This window comes from Chiloscyllium plagiosum, unplaced genomic scaffold, assembly GCF_037043375.1.
Source record: "Chiloscyllium plagiosum isolate Xiang-an unplaced genomic scaffold, Cpla_swu_hap1 HiC_scaffold_26, whole genome shotgun sequence".
Taxonomy (NCBI): domain Eukaryota; kingdom Metazoa; phylum Chordata; class Chondrichthyes; order Orectolobiformes; family Hemiscylliidae; genus Chiloscyllium; species Chiloscyllium plagiosum.
In genome coordinates this window covers 50,294,666-50,320,828 of record NW_028270164.1, presented here as the reverse complement: position 1 = coordinate 50,320,828, position 26,163 = coordinate 50,294,666, and the positions used below count along the sequence as shown (strand labels likewise).

Below are 26,163 nucleotides of genomic sequence, written 5' to 3'. Positions count from 1 at the left end.
TTCTAGATGATAATGAATCCTATCTGTTATAACCCTTTCCAATGCTTTACCCACAACCAAAGTAAGGCTCACAGGTATATAATTTCCTACTCCCCTTCTTGAACAAAGGAACAACATTTGCTATCCTCCAGTCTTCTGGCACTATTCCTGTAGACAATGATGACATAAAGATTAAAGCCAAAGGCTCGGCAATCTCCTCCCTGGCTTCCCAGAGAATCCTAGTCCAAGTTATGTAGTTACTTACAGGGAGCAGCATCCAAATAAGGCAACATCTATATTGATTGGGTGACCAATCAGCAAAGATTAAGCCATCTGGCATTACACAATAGATGTTCTTCACCTCATTAACTGGCATTATACAATGGATTAAACCACTACCCTTACCTCAGCACCTTTATTGTTTACTGCAGGTTCTTATCTGGTCAAAGTCATGTTAGCTGAGCCTTTGTCCCTCATCCCTACCTGCTCATACCTTATACACATTCTCAAGAGCAGATGCGATAGAGATAGAGGAATTGCGAAGGTGGGTTGGAGATTACTTCAGCCAATTCCACTTTGATCCTCAAGCATTTATACCAACAATTAGATAATTAAGATAGGGTCCCTTTTGTCCTCACTTTCAACCCCACCAGCCTCCAATATATCATCTTCAAGCACTTCCGCCAACTCCAATTAGACCCTAGCACCCAGAACATCTTCCTCTCTTCCCCCCCACCCCCCCCCTCTTGTTAAGTTATTTTTTCAAGATTCTTACACACTTGATGCAACTGTAATATGCCAACTTCTGTGAACAATAACCAAATTTTATTAAGCAAGTACAGTACAAGCTGTGGAGAAACTCTTAACACTCTTCGTCATGCTTGCGAAGCATGTCAAGAGGTCTCCCTGAACACAGGACACAGTCTTTCCTTTATACAGAATCTTTACATCACAGTCAGTAATGCCCACAAGACAACCCCTAGCCACTCCCCCACAGTCACATGCCACTTGACACAACGCAGTGATCACATCATCTCCAAAAGCAATGTAATGTAAATTATTCCTTAATGGCCAGATCTGGTGTGAAATGTATTTTTTTTGTAATGGTATAGTGTGGTCAGTACTTCAATTGCAGTGCTCTAATTGACTTCTGTATAGGTGATGCTGATGCAAATGGCTCTGAATGGCAAGGGGTGACAATGTAAATTCACTTCTACCTGTAGAACAGAGACATCCCACCCTACCCCCGGGGCATTCAACTTCTTGCAGGTCAGCAAGTCTCACTCTGCCTTCCACGCGGACAGTTCCCTTCGTTACTACTTAGTTCGCACCAAACTGGAGGGAGTTCAGAAGAGATTTACCAGGATATTGCTTGGTATGGAATGCTTGAGTTATAAAGAAAGGCTGGGACCCTTTTCATTGGGTTGTAGGAGGTTGAGAGATGACCTTTTGAAGTTTAGAAAATAATGAGAGGTATAGATAGACTTGATTGTCATTATCTTTTCCTGAAGATGGGGAATTTCAAGACTAGGGAGAATGTTTTTAAAGTAAGAGGAGAGAGATTTAAAAAGGACATGAGGCAAATTTTTAAAAAAGGGTAGCTCATGTGGAATGAACTTCCTGAAGAAGTGGTGGATGCTGGTACAATTACGACGTTTAAAAGACACTTGAATGGATACGTGGATGGGAGAGGTTTGGAGGGATACGGGCCAGTGAGAAAGTGTATAAGGTATGAGCGGGTAGGGAAAGAGTCAAGTTTTGGGTTGTGAGACACAAAGATTCAGTTTGGATCAGATAAGAACTTGCAGTCAGCAATGAGGTGCTAGAGGCAAGGATAGTGGTTTAACAAAGTGAAGAAGCATTCATTATGTTAAAGTCATTTAACAAGATGAAGAAGCATTCATTATGTAAAGTCAGTTATCATGGTGTAAAGTTTTCATTATGTGAAGCCAGCTAACAAGGTTAAGAACATTCTTTGTATAACACCAGATGGCTTAATCTTTGCTGTTGATGCTCGCTGGTTGTAACGATCACCCAATCAAAAAGTATGTTTCCTTATCTTGATGCTTCTCCCCGTAAATGACTATATGATGCATTAAGAAACTGCTGTTCGAGAGAAGACAGCGAACTCATGACTCTGTGCACCTGGATGATTGTTCTCTTTCCCTCCAGGGCCCAGAATAAAGAGGGAGGTAAAACTATACTGGGTCTCTGTTTTGTTTCGACTGACGTGGGAATGGGACAACACCAGGAACAGGCAGGTGGGACTAGTTTAGTTTGGGATGTTAGGTTCCCTTGAGATTCTTACATGCTTGATGCAACTGCAATACGCCAACTTCTGTGAACAGCCGGAATTTATTTAACAAGTACAAGCTTTTGGCAGATCACTTAACACTGTTAGCGATGCTTGTGGAGCGTGTCGAGCAAGACTGTCTGAACAAGGGAACCGTCCTCCTTTTATACAGGGTTTTACATCAGTCGGTCATGTACACAAGACACAACCCCCTGCCGCTCCCCCATAGTCACATGCCACCCAAAAACAATGTAAAGTGATAAGGTTACTTCCAGAAAGTATGTGATTAGATTATTCCTTAAAACGGTGCACGATCAGGTTATTCATATTATATTATGATATCAGGGTCTGTTTCCATGCTATATGACTCTGACTAAGTGCCGAATGGATGATCCATCTTGGCCTCCTCCAAAGGTTCCTAGCATCACAGATGCCTGTCTTCAGCCTTCAACTTGATTCACTGCATGTGTTATCAATCTTGTTGAAGATATTGCATACTGCAAAGATTGTGGATCTTGGTACCATTCTGGCAATAGTGTTGAGAACATATGCTCCAGAACTATAGCCGTACCCTAAGCAATTTCTACCAGTGTAGAGACGACCCTGGTATATACCTAACAATGTGAAAATTGAAATAAGACAATGAATTGTGGATGCTGGCAATCTGAAACAAAAACAGAAAACGCTGGAGAAATCTAGCAGGCCTGGCAACGTCTGTGGAGAGAAAGCAGTTAAAATTTGAGTTCCGTGACCTTACTTTGTAACTGAAGAATCTACCAGATGTGTGCTGAACATAACACAGAACTAATCAAACCCAGCCAATTACCATCTAGTCTGTCTACTCTCCATCATCATGCATTAGTAAAGTGATGGAAGGTGTCATTAGGTCTATTAAGCAGCACTTGTTCAGCAATAACTTGCTCACCCATGCTTAATTTGAATTCCGAGGAGAAAGTGAGGACTGCAGATGCTGGAGATCAGAGCTGAAAAATGTGTTGCTGGAAAAGTGCAGCAGGTCAGGCAGCATCCAAGGAGCAGGAGAATCGATGTTTTGGGCATAAGCCCTTCTTCAGGAATGAGGAGGGTGTGCCAAGCAGGCTAAGATAAAAGGTAGGGAAGGAGGGACTTGGGGGAGGGGCGTTGGGAATGCGATAGGTGGAAGGAGGTTAAGGTGAGGGTGATAGGCCAGAGAGGGGGTGGGGGCGGAGATTGCAGGTCGAGAAGGTGGTGCTGAGTCTGAGGGTTGGAACTGAGATAAGTGGGGGGGGGGGGGGGGGGAAAGAGAGGGGAAATGAGAAAGTTGGAGAAATCTGCATTCATCCCTTGTGGTTGGAGGGTTCCTAGGCGGAAGATGAGGCGCTCTTCCTCCAGGTGTCGTGTTGCCATGGTCTGGCGGTGGAGGAGGCCACGGACCTGCTTGGAAGGGGAGTTAAAATGTTCAGCCACGGGGGCAGTTGGGTTGGTTGGTGCGGGTGTCCCAGAGGTGTTCTCTGAAACGTTCCGCAAGTAGGCGGCCTGTCTCCCCAATGTAGAGGAGGCTACGTTGGGTGCAGCAGATGCAGTAAAGATGTGTGTGGAGGTGCAGGTGAATTTGTGATGGATATGGAAGGATCCCTTGGGGCCTTGGAGGGAAGTACACCTCCCCCCTCACTTCCCTCCAGTTTGTGAAAAAAGACACCCAAATCCCTCTGAACTGTAGCTTTCTGCAATATTTCTCCATGTGAATAATATTTATTTCCTCTACTCCTCCTGCAAAAGTACCAATAACCTCATTTTCCAACAATATATTTAATCTAAGTTTTTGTCCACTCAATTAATCTGTCCATATTTCTCTGCAAATTCTGTTATCCTCACTACTTGCCTTCCCACCTATTTTTATCATCTGCAAACTTGACTATAGTACATTTGTTTTTCTCATTCAAGTCATTAATATAAATTGTAAATAATTGAGACCCCAGAACTGATCTGTGTTACTCCACTCATTTCAGAATGCCATCCTGAAAGTGACACCCTTATTCTATCTCTGCCTTCTGTTAGTTAGCCAATCTTCTATAATGGTGATTTTTATATTAGGTAAGGTCTAATCTATTTTTGTGTTCGTGTGCATGTGCTCTCAAGGCACTCATTCTGGAGTCTGGTGCAGTGTACTGTACTTTGCTCTGTTGTAACCCTACTCTCACTATTCTGTGCACAATGATGTGACATCATTGCAAAGTTGCTCCAGTGCTGCTAAGCCCTTGCACAACAGTATATTTTGCAGCTATTCTGCACTGGCAGTGGAGGGAGTGAATATTTCGTGCTAGCCAAGCTGTGTTCTGAATAATATCACACCACTTGTCTTGTGAAAGCTGCATCCATCTAGGTAAGTGAAGAGTATTTTGTCACACTTGTGCCTTGTAAATAATAGGCAGTCTTTCTGGAGTTAGGTGATGATTCACTTGTTAAATGCCCACTCTCTAATTTGCTCTTATGTTCCTGTTCTAGTTAGGTTTCCGGTCATGGAGACACCCAGTATGTTAATTGAAAGAGATTTGACATGTAGCTTTGAATGTCATGGGAAGGTGTTTAAATTTTTGGTTGTTGTAGATGGCCATTGGTTGATGTGGTTCAAATGTTTTGTGATTATCAAAAGTTTATTTAAAACTTACTTCATAACTAAGGGCTGAATTGACAAGTTTGTTGCAATTAATCAGTCCATGTAAAATGTAACAAAAATGATAGAACAGGTTAGAATAACAAACTTATCATAGCTTTTGGATTATTGCATGATCAGAAATTAAACTTTAACAGTTATTAGAGTTTGGTAAACATGCGAATGCAATATGACGTTGGACTATTCTTGACATGTTGTTTTGGATCTTATTTCAGTTAACAGTTTTGAGTTGGATAGCTTGTAGCCACAGAAATCTGTCTGCAGATAATTAGTGAAGTTTGGAGTTTGTCACTCAAGTAGCTCGGGTAATGAAGGCCAAGGGACTTCACAATCCCTTTCCTAAGACTTTCAACGCCCATTTGTTGCACTTATGTGATATTGCTTAACTCTGCAGATGCTACTTAATCCATATCTAGCTGACCGAACATTGTGATCATAATTGCTTACCTTTCCTGTTACACATTGTATGACATCTGTGAAGATGGACAGTATTTCGTCAATTCCTCTGTCATTTCCTCATTCCCATTGAGCATTCTTCCTGTCTCTAATCTCCACTTCACAGAGGGAGACCATTTGGCACATGGTGTGGAGAGAATAGAGAATGAACTGGGCACTGTCTCTGTGTATAGACTAGATTAGAAAGTAACAAGGGAGATAAGCAGAAAATGAAAAAAAGGGCCATTTAGCTTGATGTCTGTCATGAAGAAGGTGTCAGAATCATTTCATTAAGGAGGTTATAACTTGGTACTTGAGAAATACCTATGACAATAGGGAAGATTCAGCATGACTTTTGTGCAGGCTATTATGGACTAGGTCAGACCATTCAAGACATTCTTGAGCAGGCAACCCAGACCATAACTTTGCAATTTGTTTCGGTAAGTGTACAGTGAAAATTACCCAGAGTAAGTTAGCGAGGTTGACTATTAGATTATAAAACAGGCAGACAGATTTATTCACAAAATTACACAATGAAACACAATGAACCAAATAAGAAACCCGACAGAACTCGCTGCATCCAAACTAGACTTAATTATACTGTTCTGAATATACACAACAGTCCCAATAAGCAAACCCCCTTAAAACACAGTAAAGAAAAAGGAACAGGTACTTACAGGTTGAAGTTAGGAGGACAGAGAGAGAGAGAGGTTTCACACAGCTGAACTCCTAACTAGTAATGCACTGAACTGCTCAGCTAGAGAGCTGACCACTCTCCTTTCATTATACAGGTCACTTCTAAAACATGACCACTTTGGCCTGAAGTCTCATCTATTTACATATCAATAAAAAGGCTTCTCAATACCTTTTTAATCTCTGTACCAAACCAGTCTAATTGGAACTGGGAGAGTTTTATGACCCCTATGAAAGAAATCAAGGACACCGTATCCTTGAGAAAATGAACAGTTCGTAGAAAAAAGGGACCAGCTTTGTGTCGAGGTGAAATAATATTTAATGAATTTCAGAATTATTTGAAGTAACACACCCTGTGGATAAGAAGGAGCCATTGATGCACTTTGGGTATCCAGATGGCATTTGATACTTCTACAAAAGATTATTGCGCAAAATAAGTGTTGTTGGTATAGGGAGTAGCATAAAAAATTGCAAGTGCTGTCCTACATTCTGCTGTTTGCCCTCAACATTTTGCAAATTATATTACTAACGTTTTAGATGAGGGAATCAAAGACATGGTGGCTACATTTCCAGATGATTTAAAAAAATGGGTAGAAAAGTATGTTGTGACAACTACTTCGGTTTGCAAACGGATATAAATGGCTTAAGTCAGGACGCAAAAGTGTGGGAAAATTGAAGTTCACTTTGGCAGGAAGAATTAAGAAAACCATTTAAACTGAGTGACTGTATAATTCTGAGGTGCAGGGGGATCTTGATTGCAGGAAGTTAATATGCAGATGTGTCATGTGATTAAGAAGGCAAATCGAATGGTATTGTTTATTAAGAAAGGAATTAATGTAGATTTAAGGATCAATAACGAGAGGTCACGCTTTCAAGATGAGAGGTGAAAAGTTTAAGGGGGATACACACGACAAGTACTTTACACAGAGGGTGGTTGGTGCCTGGAACGGTTGCCAGCAGAGGTAGTGAGGCAGGCACGGTAGATTCATTTAAGATGCGTCTGGACAGATGCATGAGAAGGTGGGGAGCAGAGGGATACAGATGCTTCGGAATTGGGCAACAGGTTTAGAGACTTGGAGGGCTGAAGGGCCTGTTCCTGGGCTGTAATTTTCTTTGTTCTATGTTATGCTCTAATTATACACTGATGAGACCTCAAATTAACTAGACAATTGGTGCAGGAATAGGCCATTCTGTCCTTTGAGCCTTTACCACCATTCAATATGATCATGGCTGATCATCCTTAATCAGTATCCTGTTCCTGCCTTATCTCCATAACCTTTGATTCCACAATCCTTGAGAGCTCTATCCAACTCTTTCTTAAATGAATCCAGAGACTGGGCCTCCACTGCCCTCTGGGGCAGAGCATTCCATACAGCCACCACTCTCTGGGTGAAGAAGTTTCTCCTCACGTCTGTCCTAAATGGTCTACCCTGTATTTTTAAGCTGTGTCCTCTGGTTCAGCACTCACCCATCAGCGGAAACATGTTTCCTGTCTCCAGAGTGTCCAATCCTTTAATAATCTTTATATGTCTCAATCAGATCCCCTCTCAGTCTTCTAAACTCAAGGGTATACAAGCCCAGTCGCTCCAGTCTTTCAGTGTAAGATAGTCCCACCATTCCAGGAATTGACCTCGTGAACCTACGCTGCACTCCCTCAATAGCCAGAATGTCTTTCCTCAAATTTGGAGACCAGAACTGCGCACAGTACTCCAGGTGTGGTCTCAACAGGGCCCTGTACGGCTGCAGAAGAACCTCTTTGCTTCTATACTCAATCCCTCTTGTTATGAAGGCCAGCATACTATTAGCCTACTTCACTACCTGCTGTACCTGCATGCTTACCTTCATTGACTGGTGTACAAGAACACCCAGATCTCTTTGTACTGCCCCTTTACCTAAATTAATTCCATTTAGGTAGTAATCTGCCTTCCTGTTCTTGCCACCAAAGTGGATAACCATACATTTATCCACATTAAACTGCATCTGCCATGCATCTGACCACTCACCTAACCTGTCCAGGTCACCCTGTAATCTCCTAACATCCTCCTCACATTTCACCCTGCTACCTAGCTTAGTATCATCAGCAAATTTGCTAATGTTTTTAGATTACATTACAGTGTGGAAACAGGCCCTTCGGCCAACAAGTCCACACCGACCCGCCAAAGCGCAACCCACCCATACCCCTACATTTACCCCTATACCTAACACTACGGGCAATTTAGCATGGCCAATTCACCTGACCAGCACATCTTTGGACTGTGGGAGGAAACTGGAGCACCCAGAGGAAACCCACGCAGACACGGGGAGAACATGCAAACTCCACACAGTCGCCTGAGGTGGGAATTGAACCCGGGTCACTGGCGCTGTGAGGCAACAGTGCTAACCACTGTGCCACCATGCCGCCCACATGTTATTACTAATACCATCTTCTATATCATTAATATATATTGTAAAAAGCTGCGGTCCCAGCATTGATCCCTGCGGTACCCCACTGGTCACTGCCTGCCATTCCGAAATGGAGTCGTTTATCACTACTCTTTTGTTTCCTGTCAGCCAACCAACTTTCAATCCAATCTAGTACTTTGCCCCCAATACCATACGCCCTAACTTTGCTCACTAACCTCCTATGTGGGACTTTATCAAAAACTTTCTGAAAGTCCAGGTACACTACATCTACTGGATCTCCCTCGTCCATCTTCAGAGTTACATCCTCAAAAAATTCCAGAAGATTAGTCAAGCATGATTTCCCCTTCATAAATCCATGCTGACTCTGACCGATCCTGTTACTACTATCCAGATGTGCCGTGATTTCATCCTTTATAATAGACTCCAGCATCTTTCCCACCACGGAGGTCAGACTAACTGGTCTATAATTTCCTGCTTTCTCTCTCTCACCTTTCTTAAAAAGTGGTACAACATTAGCCACCCTCCAATCCGCAGGAACTGATCCCGAATCTGTCGAACTCTGGAAAATAATCACCAACGCATACACGATTTCTCGACTACTGAACGCATTGTAGGCTCTTTATTTAAATAAGAATGTAAATACATTCGAGTTGAATCATTGACTGAGACGTAATGGCTTAATGTGGTATTGTTGCTGGACTGTTAATCCAGAAACCCAGATAATGTTCTGGAGACCTGGGTTAGAATCCTGCCATGGCACATGGTGGAATTTGAATTCAATAAATATCTGGAATTAAGAGTCTAGTGATGACCATGAATCTGTTGCTGATTGTCGGAAAAATCCCTTCTGGTTCATGAATGTCCTTTGGGGCAGGAAGTTGCCATCCTCACCTGTTGTGACCTACATGTGATCCAGACCCACAGCAATGTAGTTGACTGTCAACTGCCCTAAGGGCAATTGGGGATTGGCAGTGAATGTTGGTCCAGCCAGCAATGTCCTCATCCTGTGAACAAATAAAACAAAGGTTGATTTTGACTAGATTGATACTTGGAGTGAACAGGTTCTCTTATGAGAAAAGGTGGATGAGACTGGGTTTGTTTTCACTAGAGATTTAAAAGTGAAGGATAACTTGATTGAAATGCTATAACATTCTAAATGATCTTAACAAGGTGGATGCGGAAGGATATTTACTCTTTTTTTTGGAAGACTCTGGAAGGAGGGAACATGTTTTTTAAGAATACGGGGTTGCCTTTTTAGGATAAAAATGAGGATTTTTTTTCCACTGAGGTTTGTGTATCTTTTGCCTGTGAGGGTGGTGGAAGCAGGGTCATTGAATATTTTTAAGATGGAGAGAGATGGATTCTAGTTAGGTGAGGGCATCAAAGCTGTCCGTGTTAATGAGAATGTGAAATTCAGAACACAGCTGGATCAGCCATGATTTTATTGAACAGACAGGCTTGAAGGATCAAATGTCCTACTTCTCCTAATTGGAGTGTTTGGGTTAGATTGGATTAGATTATATACAGTATTGAAACAAGTCCACACCGACCCTCTGAAGAGTAACCCACCCAGACCCATTCCTCTACTCAATGCCCTATAGTATGGGCAATATAGCATGGCCAATTCACCTGACCTGCACATCTTTGGATTAAGAGAGGAAACCGAAGCACTCTGACGTAACCCATACAGACACTGGGAGAATGTGCAAGCTCCACACAGTCACCCGAGGCAGGAATTGAACCCGGGTACCTGGCGCTGTGAGGCAGCAGTGCTAACCATTGAGCCACCATGCCGCTCATTGTATCAATATGACTTTGTATGATCCTCAGAATTATTGCCTGTTTCTACCATTTTACTGACATCTGCAAATTTGGACTTATGTCCCTCTAAAGTCCAAGCAATCAATATACACGAAGAACAGAAATTACCGGACAAACTCGGCAGGTCTGGCAGCATCTGGTAGAAGAAAGCAGAGTTAACATTTTGAGGCAGGTGTCACCAGACTTGCAATGTTAACTCTGCTTTGTACCCACTGATGCCGCCATACCTGCTGAGTTTCTTTAGTTTGTTTTTTTCTCAGATCTCCAGCACCTGCAGTTCTTTGTTTTATTTTGATGGATACGCACCATGAACAAAACCATTTTCAGAACTAAAGACTACTCCTTTCCCACTTGTATCTACTCTGAAAAACTGCTCTTGATTTCTTTCTGTTTCTTACCTTTAACTATTTCATGCCGAAGTTGCTATTCTGGTTGAATTTGTAGACTGTTTTAACTTCTCAGTAATGATATATTTTGGTTAAGACCATTTTCACTTCCTTGTCCAGTGGATGTCGGATATTCCATGTTGATGCTCTTCGTCTTGGCTGACACGTGTTCGTGATCAGAAATGGTCAAAAATTGATCGGTCATTCATCAAATTGAGGTGGGCTACTGGAGCCTAATTTCATTTTGTGCATCTTTGTTTATTTCCCTTTCTAACTGCCTAACCTTATGGCAATTTGAACTATTCACATGTCCTTTGTGTCTTTTATGTGCCTCCTTCAATATGTCTTAAGTTGTCTTATGCTAATATTACTTCTCTCATTAAAATATGTTCTGTTCTTTACTTAAACCCATGGCAGCCATGAGATCGCTCTTGTTTTATTGTTGCGTCTTATATCATTTAGAGCAGGAAGTTACAACATATTGTTTGGTTTGGCATGAAAGAATTATTAAAATTAAATAGATATTCCAAAATCTCCTTTTTCCTTGAAGTGTTGGAGGAAGAGTTCCAACTCCTAAGACATCATATTTCAGTATCTGACAAAAGATCTGATTTGAAAGTTAGTTTGGAGCAAGGGAGCAAAGATTTGAAAAAAAAATTGAAGAAAATGTATTGATATGTAAGCAACATTATTGGGAGATATCTTGGAGATAGATGCAAAGTGAAGAAAAGTTTGCATTGGAAGTAGAATGTCTTGAGAAAATTGTTTCCAAAGTTAGTGTTAAGCAGTGGAGGATTTCCTGGCTGTGGTTATTTCTTCCTTCTAGCAATGTATCTAAAGAACAAATAATTGTTTGCATTCTGGTGTTTTTTAATAAAAATTGTAGCCAGATTTATCCAACATTGAGGCATATACCTGAGAATACTAATTTGGTGGAGTTTTTTTTTTGTTTATGAATAAACAGTTCAAAGTGATTTTACACCATTTTAATTGACAGTTGCTTTTTTTGCATTTAAGTTACATAAAGAAAATCTTGGGGGAAAAAAACTATCTAAGTAATTTGACATTTTTGGTCACATGAATTGTATTAAATATAGCAGTGCTGTTCAGAGTACTAAGCATTTAGAGTATGTCTTTTTGCAGTAATTTATTAAACATAGGTTTTTTTGCAATTCACAATTGCAATTCCCAATTACAATTCAGTAAACAAATGCTATTCTGATTAGCAGTCAACCCTTAACGGGAACACCAGAGAAATTTTAAAATGTTATGACTGAACAGTTGAAACCTGTATCGAATAAATGATGGCAGTGGTGTTTTTGAGAAATTGGTTTAATAAATGGCAGATGAAAAATGCAATGTTCACAAAGATTCCCAACCTAGAAATATTTATTTTGTTTATAGGGCCACTCTACAGATTACAATAGCTATACACTTTCAAACTGTTTCATCTTTTGAAGCTTGTTCAGCATGTGCCAGTGGTTACACTTCATCTTGAACAATACTGCTGCTTTTTCTTCATACTAATATAAATCAGTGTTCCATGTGGTTTATAGATTAAGACACAATTTTGAACACTATATTTTTCATATAAATTATGCATAAATGACAACTTTGTAGTGTTGATAAATATACACAACTTATTTTCCTTTTACGTTCAATTTTATTTAAATATTTTGCCAAAATCCTTTTGAATGTTTTAAATTAATTATTTGACCACATTCCTTACAGCATGAGAGTTGTCGTGGCAGGTGCCATTGTCGTCCTCCCCCCCGCCCCCCCAGTCAAAGCAAGATACAGAGAGACAGTGTGGCTTTACCTCCTTCATCTTTATTATGGGCCCTGGAGGAGAGAACGATAGCTCATGTGCACAGACATGAGTTCTTGGTCTTCTCTGGAACAGCAGTTTCTCAATGAATTATGCAGTCATTTTACAGGGAGGAGCATCTAGATAAGGCAACATACATATTAACTGGGTGACGATCACAATCAGCAAGCATCAACAGTAAAGATTACTGTTACACCATGAATGTTCTTAACGCCATTAACTGGTTTCATGTAATGAATACTTTTCACCTTATTAACTGATGTTACATACTGAATGCTACCTCATCTTGTTAAATGGCTCTACATAATGAATGCTTTTCCACCTTGTTAACCCATTACTCTTGCCTCCAGCACCCCATTGTTAACTGTAAGTTCTTATCTGATCTGAGTCACGCTCAGCTGAACCTCTTGTTTCACAAAACTCAGAACTTAACTCTTTTTCCCTGTCTGCTTATACCCCAAACACATTCTTATTCCTTATCATTTCATGATAACCACTGATGTGGCACTACCAGTTTTCATAAGACTCTAACAGCCAGTATTTAAGCTAGTTACTGACACACAGCATACGTTGATTATGGCAACAAAAATTACTAGTCTGTTATAGTAATTAAAATTTGAAGAATCCTCCCATGTGGAAAAAGATTCACCAGTAAAGTTCTTAAATCCACAGTCCTTCGTGACCACTCCATCTCCTCCAAGTCGAGTGAAAACAAGCCAGTTGTGTAAAAACTCCTTTAGTATAGTCCAACCAGAAAGCAAAATTCAGTCTGTTCTTGTGCATGACTCCACAGAGAAATCTGAATTCTTGGATAATGGCAGTTAATACTTAACAAAACTGATGAGACTTGCATCCTTCTGGAGATGCTTCAGATGTAGGATGCCAGCACATGAGCGTGGAGTGCTACAGGAACAGGCAAGGCGAATGCAACATTCTTTGCTGCTTCTGCTCCCGCTCTCAGTTAAATGTAACAAAGCCAATTGGCTATTGTGATATTTAGCTTGACCAGTGAACCTTCAGATCCCTTAAATGATCAAAAGACAAGGCAAAGCTCACATGGTTTAATGTCCATAGGAAGGCCACTGACAAGAAGTGTACAGACCTCCTCTTCATTGTTGTTAGCTGCTTCACTTGTCATGTTCGTGACTGGGGAGCTGATTGAATCCGTTGGTTCAGGTTGTGGAGGCGTGGGCAATGGTCTGAAGGCATTTGAATAGAGAAACTAAAGAAGATGTTAGCTGTTGAAAGTACCTTTGCATTTCCTCTCTCATATCTTCCTTCCCTACCAAGGTGGATACCAGTATGACGACAGTCACACATTTAAATACACTAAATTGTGTCTGCCTATTTCAACATTCTCAGTCATCTTGAAGTCTGTTATTCTGTTCGCTGTTTATGACATCATCAAGTTTTATACAATTCATAAACTTCTAAATTGTACTGCCTAAATAATTTAGTCAATTCTAAACAACAAACAATGGTCCTAAAATCAGCCCCTCAGGGGACCCCATTCAGGTTATTCAAAAATTATTTTGAATTTCACTGTTGATGCTTGCTGATTGTAATGGTTAACCAATTAGTATGTATGCTGCTTTATTTGGATGCACCTCCCTGTAAACTGACTATATAGTTCATTGAGAAACTGCTGTTCAAGAGAAGACCGTAAACTCATGTCCCTGTGCGCCTTGTTAAACCAACCTTACATACTGAATGCTTCCAATATTGTTAAATGGCTGTACATAATGAATGCTTTTCCACCTTGTTAAGCCATTATCCCCTCATCTAGCACCCCATTGTTAACTGTAAGTTCTTATCTGATCTGAGTCATGCTCAGCTGAATCTTTTGTTTCACAAAAAACAGAACTTAACTCTTTCCCTGCCTGCTTATATCCTATACATTTTCTCACCATAAAGGTAGAAAGAGCATAGTCTCAGAAACTTTAGGTAGAGAGAGAATTGGGAACTTGATGTAATTATGGTGTTCTCTTTTTGTTTACTTCCATCATTGTTGTGAAAGAACTTAATATCTGTGACAGAGGAAAAAAGTAACTTCACTGTGCTAAAATGTCAATATTGTCAATTTAAGGGGAATGACTTCCCTTACCTGAGCGTCCTTTTGCTCAAATCTTCCATCGGTGTTCATTTTTCTCTGTCCAGATTACTTTGTACAGCTAACAAAATAAGCTGAATATTTGTGCATATATCTGTGCATGTGTTGTCAGACTGCAAAAGTCTTTTGTAGTTAACTGAGACACCTTTCACTGCTATCACCTTTGCCAATGATGATTTGAATTTTTAGTTTTTATTCCAGCTTGAATGTTAATGAATGAAAAATAAAATAAATTCCTGTAAGATGGTAATTCAAAAGGCTATGGAGATTTGTCAACTTTAGGATTGTGTTTTCAAAATAGTTTCTGTGCCAATGTAAACCATGGGGTATAGCCAGCTTTAATGTTGGAGATAAAATGGTGTGATATTGTTGTGAATACATATTCATGTTTAAGAACTGTATGGAAAGAATTAAAATATGGAAGGTTTAACCCTGGGTTAAACGGGGTTTCATCAGGAGTGAGGTGAGCAGTTTAGTATGTACTTTAAATCATTTATTTACAGAAAAAAATCCATGAATTTTCAAAAAATCTGCTAAGCAGACTTTTACGTAGCTAAAAGGGAGATTTATTGTCTGCCTTACTCAAAAACATAGCATTGAAAATGACTGTGGGCCTTCTACACAAATGGTTGCCATGCACCCTTTCTGCACTTCAAATTCTGTTTTGTAGATCTTAGGAGTCTGTGAAGAACACACCCCAGTTGTAGTAAGGCTGCCTTCTGAAATTGATTTCTCAGTGGAAGTGTCTTTGTGTACTTCTGACAACCTTGACATACTAGACTTTGACCGATTACTAAAGACGTATATCCAGGTTGAACAAAACAAAAGTTCTACCATTACCCAATGGCTGTCTGTAATTTGACTTTGTCAACAGAAATTCCACTGGATTTAAGCTATCATCACCTTTTGTCCTTTGTTTCCAACATGGTTTTCTTCCTTTTAACTATTTTGTTGGTAAAAAGCATGTCTAATTTTTTTCATGTTGAATTTTGTTTAAAAATATCTGCAGATTATTTTTGAGTATGTCTGCGTTTGGAATTAAGGGAAAATAGTTTCAAGTTCAGATTGTGACTTCGATGTTAACAAGTGTTTGCCTTTATTTAAGAATAAATTTTTATTTGTAATAAAGGGATTATTTTCAGTTCAGTACTGAAGTCTGATAGATATCACTTATTCTGAATAGTTAAAGGTAAAGTTGCTGTAGTCTAACAAGACCATAGGGCTGTGCTGTCATTAGAGAGATGGTTGGTTCTAGATGTAGGTTTGCTCACTGAGCTGGAAGGTTCGTTTTCAGATGTTCCGTCACCATACTAGGTAACATCATCAGTGATGGAGATGGTTGGTTGTTTAATCTGAGGGTCACGATGTTTCAGATGAGAGGAGAGGTTGAGAAGAAGAATAGTCAATGGTAACCTCAGCCAGTGCAGGAACTGAACCCATGCTGTTGATGTCACTCAACATCACATCAAACTTGTGGCGCAGAAGAGAAGCAGTGGCAATGCTAATAGAACAACTAGTGGAGTTGTTGATTATCAATGCATTGCTCCTGTTACAGTTATAAGAATATGCACAATTAGCATTGGGATTTTCACTATATAACGTACTGGAGCCTTTGTGGCATCCTGGTCAGTGATAAGTTAGCATGAGCGTGAACAGAGGCATTTGGTTGATCTTGGAAAAACAGCCACTTCAAGCTTTGTTGCACAGTTTTGGGCCTGGAATTGTTGATACTATCAGCATTTAGTATACACCATGTGACTGGTTTGTTGTCCTCACTTGCTGCCTCTGTCCTACTCACTGTTATTCTCCTGCTTTCCACTTCCCTCCCTGACCCTCCCACTCTCTGGTCTGCTTACTCCCTTGAACCCGGCCCCAAGGGTTTGGGAAAGGGATACTAAAGCTCTGAGGAAGGAAGCCGCAAGTGGGAGTGGTTATAAGAGGCTTGTTTGGCGAGGCAGTAAGCAGAGGGTTGACAAGCGGGTGGTAAACTGAAAGATTGAACACACTACTTTCATTATTTAATTTGCAAATGGAATTTAGATGTACAGTATTTCTACTTATGGAATCTCTACAATGAGGAAACAGGATCTTCGGCCCAACAAGTTGACACTGACCCTCTGAAGAGTATTCCACCTAAACCCATTCCCCATTACTCTACATTTATCTCTAACTAATGCACCTAACCTGCACATCCCTGAACACTATGGACACTTTAGCATTCACTTAATCTGCACATCTTTGGCTTGTGGGAGGAAACCGGAGCATCTGGAGGAAACCCATGCAGACTCTGAGAGAATGTGCAAATTCTACACTGACAGTCGCCCAAGGCTGGAATCGAACCCTGGTCCCAGGTACTGTGAGACAGCAGTGCTAACCACAGCCACTGTGCTGCCCTTGAAGGGCATGTTGTTTTCATTACCTTTTTTGACAAGATTTTACAGTGCTGAAAAATGTGTTGCTGGAAAAGCACAGCAGGTCAGGCAGCATCCAAGGAGCAGGAGAATCGACGTTTCGGGCAGAAGCCCTTCAGGTTTTACAGTGTCCAACTATAGCATTTTCACTAGTTTTAAAGAAAAATCCGCTTTGTTTAACATTGTGTGACGTACAGGTACTTTTGAGGAACACTAGCAGTTCAGCAAATAATTGCTTTGTTAGGTGTTTGGCAAATTACGCTGTTTATTTATACTATATTTCCTTTGTTTTTACTTTTTATATGCCTATGTTTGGTTTCACTTTTTTTAAATAGCTTGCTGGCTAATTTAATTCCACCAGTGGAAATTAAATTCATCTGTTAGGCAAGAGTGAGGTTTTTCTATAACCTGTAGTGAATTTATAATTTCTTCAACTTTTAACAGAAGTACTATATGTGACCATCTCTCCACTGCTGAAGTGTATTGGACCATGATACTGATTTAAAAATATGTTGAGCTGAAATGTTTAATGAGGTAGGCACACTGATGCTATTGTTGGATTTGCAAGTTTAAAGTAACACTGCAGACATTGTGTCCTTCTGACCTACTCTAACACATGCCACCTTGTAAAATGTAATCACCAGAATTGACAGTTAATTAAGATATAATACTGCCCCAGAGGAGTTGGGTAAAACTTCTATCTTTCTATGTTTGCTCTTAAACCGTTCCATAGAACAATCTAATGATACTCGGGTGAAGCAGATTTTCCAGTAGTCAATGAATTTTCTTTTGGTAAAGAATAATAGCGTCTAGTCCTGCTACATCTTGATTAGTACTTGACACGACTGAAATAAAATGTACATGACACGTGATAATTTAAGACTGACAACACTTTGGTAATAGTTGCCTGAAGGTTGATATTTGTGAAATCAATCACTACTCTTTTTTTATAAGGCAGAGTTTGTCTTGCATTTGAAATTAATAGAATAAAAATGGTCCATGGTATACAAAACTGAGCAGAGTGCCCCACTATGTTCCTTTCAACAACCTGGCTTGTTCCGCCATGTCCCGTCCAGTATGGGCATTCCATTCTGGGATTGAAGAATATCACCTTCATCTCTCGGCACAATGTTAGAGATTGCTGCTTAATTCTTCAAATCTTAGAAACACTTGGCAAATGCTCTTGATAAAAGGCCCATTAGTCCTTATAACAACATTGCTTAATGTTACTGGGTGACATTTTAAAATCTTTTTGTTTCACCATATCCTTGGTTCTCCTGAGGAGTTCTGATGTGATATTGTTCCATTCATACTAAGCAAATGAATGATGCTACAATTCATTTTGGCTCGTAAGACTCAGATCTTTTTGTTTCTAGATAGTCAGATGCTGGATGGATCCTGACACACATTGCAGGATCCCAAAGAAAACCACAGTATACAGACTATGTGGTTATTTTCTGAGAGCTTTAACCTTCTGATGGGCCATTACACTGCACCTGGAATGCTTGGAAAAGGTCCCCACTCTGAGCTAGAGACATCAATTGGCTCTGGCTTATATTTAAGCAAGTCTAGCTACCCTGACTTCTGTAAATGTAAAACTGACTCCTTCATCTCCACCCCCCCCCCCCCCCCCCCCATTCATTTCACTTACACAATTGCCTTCTCTTTGTAGGTTGTTGAAGAATCTTTGGAGCTTTACTGCTTGGAATATGGCAGTTATTGCTATGACAAAGGTCTGTACTTTGACCGCCAGAGCTTCTCTTATGCTGAACTGGAAGGCTTCCAGCTTAGATACACTCCGTGTTTTTGAAGAGGCTTGAATTGAAAGTTTTTGGTCTGGAAATGCAGAGCTCTAGTGCTGAGAGTGCCACTCCTCGAAGGTTTCAGTCATCGAGTCGTAGAGATGTCCAGCTTGTCCACGCCAACCAGATATCCCAACCCAATCTCGTCTCACCTGCCAGCATCCAGCCCATATCCCTCCAAACCCTTCCCATCCAAATGCCTTCTAAATGTTGCAATTGTACCAGTCTCCACCACTTCCTCTGGCAGCTCATTCCATACCTGTACCACCCTCTGTGTGAGAAAGTTTCCCCTTAGGTCTCTCATATCTTTCCCTCATGTGGACTCTTCAATCACAAGGCAGACTTGCTTTTAAGGTTGATTCTATATTAAGTGGGCACTATTGCTTCCTCAGTCCATGACATACTATTGTTGACTATTCAACAAAGCATGTAATAAAATGTCTAGTTTGAGAATCTATTCAATGGCTTGAAATGCTTAGTGGGTAAATCAGGTGGATGCATGCACCTGGTCTTTTGTGGAGTGGCTGAAGGTTGACATGACTGTATTCTGTAGCAGAGTAAACATTGGCAATTGGGAAGGATTTTCAGTATGCTTCCTCTATGATATTCTAGCAAGGTTTCTGCAATTTGTTTGAAAACAAAAATTTGTGGCATGTGTTGATATGATGTGACTGACTGACTGTTTTGTGATAAACTATCCAGCATAGCAACTAGATATTTCAAATAGAGATCATGGGCAAAATGCATTTTTAAAAATCAACACTTGGGTTCTTCCCTGGTGGTGTTATAGTTTAGATTAACTGTTGATGCAATTATCTACTCTGGATTGGGAAGGAGGTGGAAGGTCTGAAAATAGTGTTCTGTTAGGTCCAGAATATTGGTGCTTTGTCCTACTTGGGACCTTTTGTTGATGTATTGCTATTACTGGCAAAGAGGCATCTCTAGGATTTGGTGCAGGGCACATCCTGTAGTGTAGATGGCTTTCCAAAAAAAAATTGTGAACACTGCTTGTGGTAGACCACTGAGTACCATTGTTGTGTTCAGCTGATGTTATTGCCAAGACAAGTGTGGGACATTTAATTGTTAGATATTGATAGACCTTTTGAGTTTTGTAATGTTGAGTGATGTTGAAAACTTCAGTAAGTGACTTTTGTGGCCTGTTGATAGGTCTATGAAGGCTGTTCCAGTTTTCCGTTCTTTCTATTCTCCTGCCACAACCATGTGAGTCCAGTCTTGGCTGAGGCAGTAAGTTCCTTCTCTGAAATTTGTCAATTTGGAAAGACATCTGGTTGACAACAAGCCATTTGACAAACTTGTAGCTAACAACGGAAAGTTAACTTCTGGAATTTATGCTGCTTTCCTTGCCTTTAGGACATCACTGACTTTGGAATGGCTTCTGGGATTATTAGAATTAAGGATGTTGGAGGCAAGTTTAAAACAGATTTAAATCATTTTTCGGCTCTTCAGGAATTTTTGGTAAATGCACTCCAATCTTTGTGGTTTTATCCAGATGTGGTAGCTCAGTTCTTTGTCTACCTTTTTCAGTATGGAGACAGTGGAAAAATGGTGTAGTTTGGCAGTTTGTAGAGAGCTGACATGTGTTTTGTGTAGTCATTCATTACCTTTTTAATTTCATAAAATTAAACCTGAGCAATGATGGGCCTTCTCTCAAATTTAGCCAGCGTTGCTATTTGGTAAAATTATGGCTGATCTGGGGCTGTGGCCTGAATTCCACTCTCTTTTGCCTGACTCTCTTGACTCTGCTGCCGTTCCAAAATATACTCTGCTTTGGATATATTCAGTAACCAAATTTCCTTTTTTCTTTTTGGAAAAGAATTGCAAACATTAACAACCCACAGAAAAGTGGTTGCTCCTTATCTGGGTCTTAAATGGAAGAGCCCTTATTTTTTAAACTGCTCCTTTAGCTGTAGATCTCCTCCAGGAGGAGAAATATCAGCTCTGTATCTGTCCTGTCATAGCCTCTCAAATTATATGTTTGAATAGGGTCAATTCTCATTCTTCTAAATTTCAATGAGTATAGGTACAACCTACACAACCTTTCTCAAAAGGCAACATGTTCATCCCAGGAAGCATTCTAGTGAACCTTCTCTGAACTGTTTTCCAAGGCAAGTATATCCTAAATAGACCAGCTTCCCAAGTTTCATTGTGCACAACAAATACTTGTTGCCCTGAAAACAATGGGTTGAATTGCCTTTTGCCCAGAGAGGAAGCTTCCTTTCATATTTTATTTCATTTCTGGATAGGGCATTCAAGTATGTTTTTTGTGGACAGCTTTAAGTCTATATATTATATAGAATCACTTGTTGAAATGATATAGTATTGGTGATGAAGCTGCATTTGCCAAGAGAGCTGTGTCATTTTACTTTTTGTTGAAATTGTTGACTGAAATGAGAAAATTGTGGAATGCTGCATGGTTTGAAAGAAAGTAATTTGATATTCATTGTGAGCACTCTTTGCACAGCTGTGCATTACAGCAGTGGCTGCAAAGAAACTGGAGCAGTAGGGTTGTCTACAAATGGAGCTTTGGTTGACGTGGCATAGAGTCATAGAGACGTACAGTGTGGAAACAGACCCTGCAATCCAACTCATCCATGCTGACCAGATATCCCAACCTAATCTAGTCCCATTTGCCTGTATTTGGCACATATCCCTCTAAACCCTTCCCATTCAAATACCCATGCAGATGCCTTTTAAATGTTGCAGTTGTACCAGCCTCCGCCACTTCCCCTGGCAATTCATTCCATACACGCACCACCCTCTGCGTGAAAAAGTTGCCCCTTAGGGCAGTTTGGTTTGTGGATGAGTGACTGGTTACCAATGACCAAGGTCTCCCAATTCCCAACATCATATATGGGTCTCCAGGCAGCTGAACAGCTTGGTGCTGTGAGCAAGATATGGAGACTACCACTAGCCCAGGAGATCTCTGTTTTCTGCAATAAAAACCATTTTTAAGCTTGAAGAAAACCAGTCATAGCAGAAAGACCTTTTATCAATGACCCCCCCCCCCCACAGTTCTTCTTTCAAGCCAGTGGAAGCATCCAGGAAAAGGAAGACCAAAAAACAGTATTCTGATCAACACAACTATCTCAACAGGTTTTGTGAAAAAGGACCACTGAACTGCTTTTCCAATTTTTTTTCTGTTCATAACACCCTTTATAGTGGTCTGTGTGTTTGTAAAAAGGAGTTTAGAAGGGGATTAGGGTTTGAGTTATATGCCAATGGTTCATAACTCTTTACCTGTAACTAGAGTCTATTTACTCAATAAATATGTTTTGTTAAATACAGAATCTTGATTTGTGCTTTATCAGACTGATATTTTGGAAAACTTGCATACTTTTAAAAAGATCTCAACTTTTTGTGCTGACTGGGAATAGTGGGACTTCATTTTTCAGTGTGCTCCTCCAGTGAATCGTGACAATTGCATAATCTCACTCAGATTCATTCTTCCAGCACGACAAATTTAATTCCAGGTTAGACAACCAATGCACATTGCTGTGATTTGTTCAGTGAATTACTTTGATTTCTGTAGCAAATTTTCATAGACTACAGTCATCTGCAAAAAGGTGACCACATTCAAATACTCAAGTGCTTTTAATTCCATTTGTGGAAGAACATGTCATGTGGAGTGTGGACCCTGTTTTGAAGGGTGGCCGACACTGGAAGCTGTATTGTTGGATCGTCGAACAGATCTTTGGGATGTTAGTGTCAGCCCAGCAGTTGCACTATTTGACCTGCAATACTCAAAGCATTCGGAGTTCCAAAATGTGTTGCAATTTTAGCCACACAGATTCTGAAGATCTTTTTGATTGACACATGCAGTTCAAATGTTATGTTCAAATTAGAATCAAATATTTTTATGAATCAACTTTTGTTGAAAATTGTGTTGACTAGTCGTTCGCATTCCATGATTAGTAAATTGTGCTCATTGCTTCTTGGTTTTATTCTTCCTATTTTAACAAAGATCCCATGTAATATCATGCTTTGCACTTATAGGATGTAAACTTCAAAGATACAGCTTTGAAACTACAGCTACACTAGAACACGGTTATGTTTTTTGCAAATAGAATATTGATTGAAATTTATTGTACCTTTTTAGAAATAGTTTTTGCCATGCACTTAATTGATATAATTACTGGAGTACATCGTCCGTGCTTGGTTTTCTTCATTGCTTCTTCTAAAGTGGGGGCTTTATCAGTTCAGAACCCAGCAAACGGATGAAACTTTAAGGTTCCTTGGGTTAATGTTGTAGTTTCTCAGATTCATGACAAACCAACTGTCTAGTCTAAAAACCAAATTGGAGAAACTTAGCAAATCTGGTTGCATCTCTCGAGAGGAGAGCATGAGTTAATGTGTTGACTCAATTCATAATGCAACATATTGGACAATTTCCACTAGTGTTTTATTGAACTTGAAGCATTAACTGTGTTTTGCTCTCCACAGATGCTGCAAGATCTGCTGAGTTTTTTGAGAGTAGAAGTATTTTGCTTCTGTCTGCTTGGTATAGCCTCCTAATGGCACAGTCCATACTCATATAATGATAGAGTCTAGGTATTAATTGCTGGATGTGTAGTTATATTCAGATGTCAGTCAATACTTCAACACACTTTTGTTCGTACAAGCAAGAATAACTAAAATTTTGGATTGTGCAGTATATAGTAAATGCATAAAAATTGGCAGTCAGTTTTATCTTGTGTGGCTATTTGAATTGTAATGCCTGAGAAGAATCATCACATTTTACTTGAAACATGATCTTTATTACTTTGTCTTTGTGAATCTTGACTAATCTGTGAGACAGCTTTCATTAACTTGCGTGGTAAATGGGACTAGGAAGCTGAAGTATGACCTTGACATGTTGCTTGGATTGCTACTGTTTTTTTTGTTGTTGGAGATTGTCAGCTGCATGCTGTGTTTGCCAGGCAAGTAGAAGATTGCAGGTGTCCTTTCATAGACTCTAAGATGTAGAAGCAAAAGTGCACCCTTCTGCCCTTTGAATCTGTTCTGCCATTCAGTGAAATCATGGTTGATCTGATAATCAACAACTTCACTTTGTTACCTATATCCTCATTAACCCTTGAATTCCTTACTGGCTATCTCCTTGAATATACTTAATGACTGATCTTCAGGCCTCTGTGGGAAAGGATTCCATAGATTCCCAACCCTTCGGGAGAAAACAAATTCCTCCATATTGCTGTTTTAAATAGGAAAAGCCTGATTCTAAGATTATACCTCCGGAACTAGATCCCCTCACAAGGGGAAACAAGTGATATAACATTTGTGCCACATGCCAGGCAGTGACCATCTCCAGTAAGAGACAATCTTGACATTACCATTAGCAAGTTTTGAGAAGACTTGTAGCTCAGGTTGAGGTTCTGGATATAGATTTGCTCGCTGAGCTGGAAGGTTCATTTTCAGACGTTTCGTCACCATACTAGGTAACATCTTCAGGGAGCCTCCAGACAAAGCACTGCTGATGATTTCTGCTTTCTGTTTATATGTTTGGGTTTCTTCGGGTTGGTGATGTCATTTCCTATTCTTTTTCTGGGGGTGATAAATCTGGTCCAAGTCAATGTGTGTGTTGATAGAGTTCCGTTTGGGATGCCTTTTTAGGGATTCTCGTGTGTGTCTCTATTTGGCTTGGCCTAGGATGGATGTGTTGTCCCAGTCGAAGTGGTGTCCTTCCTTATCTGTATGTAAGCATATTAGTGAGACGGGGTCGTGTCGCTTTGTGGCTAGCTGATGTTCATGTATGCTGGTTGCTAGTTTTCTGCCTGTTTGTCCAATGTTGTACTCAGACTCCCTTGGCATCATGATAGCCCACAAACCCACCAATACACTAAAACAGCAGCTAATGAACTTGGAAGACCCTGTACAGATAACAAGCAAAACTAATATCATTTACAAAATACCGTGCAAGGACTGTAACAAACACTCCACTGGACAAACAGGCAGAAAACTAGCCACCAGGATACATGAACATCAACTAGCCACAAAATGACATGACCTTCTCTCACGAGTATCCTTGCATACAGATGAGGAAGGACACCACTTCGACTGGGACAACACATCCATCCGAGGACAAGTCAAACAGAGACACACATGAGAATTCCTAGAAGCATGGCATTCTAACTGGAACTCTATCAACAAACACATTGACTTAGGCCCGATTTACCATCTACTGAGAAAAAGAACAGGAAATTACATCAGAAAGCAGGAATCATCAGCAATGCTTCATCCGGAGGCTCACTGAAGATGTTACCTAGTATGGTGATGAAACATCTGAAAATGAACCTTCCAGCTCAGTGAACAAACCTACATTGACATTACCATCATTGAGTCCCCCACCATTAAAATCCTGGGCTTACTATTGACCAGGAACTCAACTGGACTCACCGTTAAGTACAGTGGCTGCAAGAGCAGGTCAGAGGCTAGGACTGCAGTGAGTAACTCGCTTCCTTACTCCCCAAAGCATGCCCACTATTTGCAAGGCATAAGTCAGGAGTATGATGGAATCCTGTAATTTTCTACTTGTCTGGCAAACACAGCATGTGGCTGACAATCTCTAACTTAAAAACAGAACAGTAGCAATCCAAGCAGCGTGCCAAGGTCATACTTCAGCTTCCTACTCCCATTTACCACGCAAGTATCATGATTCCTGTACAAATGCAGCTCCAATCGCACTCAGGTGACACCACCCAGGACTAAGCATCCTGTTTGATGGCGCCACATCTGCAAATCTCCACTTACTCTACCACTGACACTTACAGCAGCAGTGTGTACATCTGCAACATACACTGCAGAAATTTGCTAAGATCCTTGGACAGCACCTTCCAAACCTACAACCACTTCCATCGAGAAGAGCAATAAATAAATAGCTGAAAATGTGTTGCTGGAAAAGCGCAACAGGTCAGGCAGCATCCAAGGAGCAGAAGAATCGACATTTCGGGCATGAGCCCTGAAGAAATGTCGATTCTCCTGCTTCTTGGATGCTGCCTGACCTCCTGCGCTTTTCCAGCAACACATTTTCAGCTCTGATCTCCAGCATCTTCAGTCCTCACTTTCTCCCAATAAATAAATAGGAACGCCACAACCGCAAGTTCCTCTCCATGTCATTCACCGTCCTGGTTTGGAAATATATTGTCATTCATTCACTGTTGCTGGGTCAAAAATCTGGAATTCCCTTCCTAACAGGGATGGTAAGTCTGCCTACAGCACATAAGTTGTAGCAGTTCACAAAGGCAGCTCCTACCATCTTCTCGAGGCCAACTAGGGATGGGCAATAGGTGATCTCCATGCCTCGAGAGAATTTAAAAAAAAACTCTGCATTTACC

The 26,163-nt window shown here is 40.4% G+C and overlaps 1 protein-coding gene across 1 annotated transcript in view; it reads left to right on the top strand.

Moving 5' to 3' along the window:
* Positions 1-26,163, top strand: part of LOC122563310 (AT-rich interactive domain-containing protein 2-like) — a 265,104-nt gene that overhangs the window by 45,330 nt on the left and 193,611 nt on the right. The window lies entirely within an intron of this gene.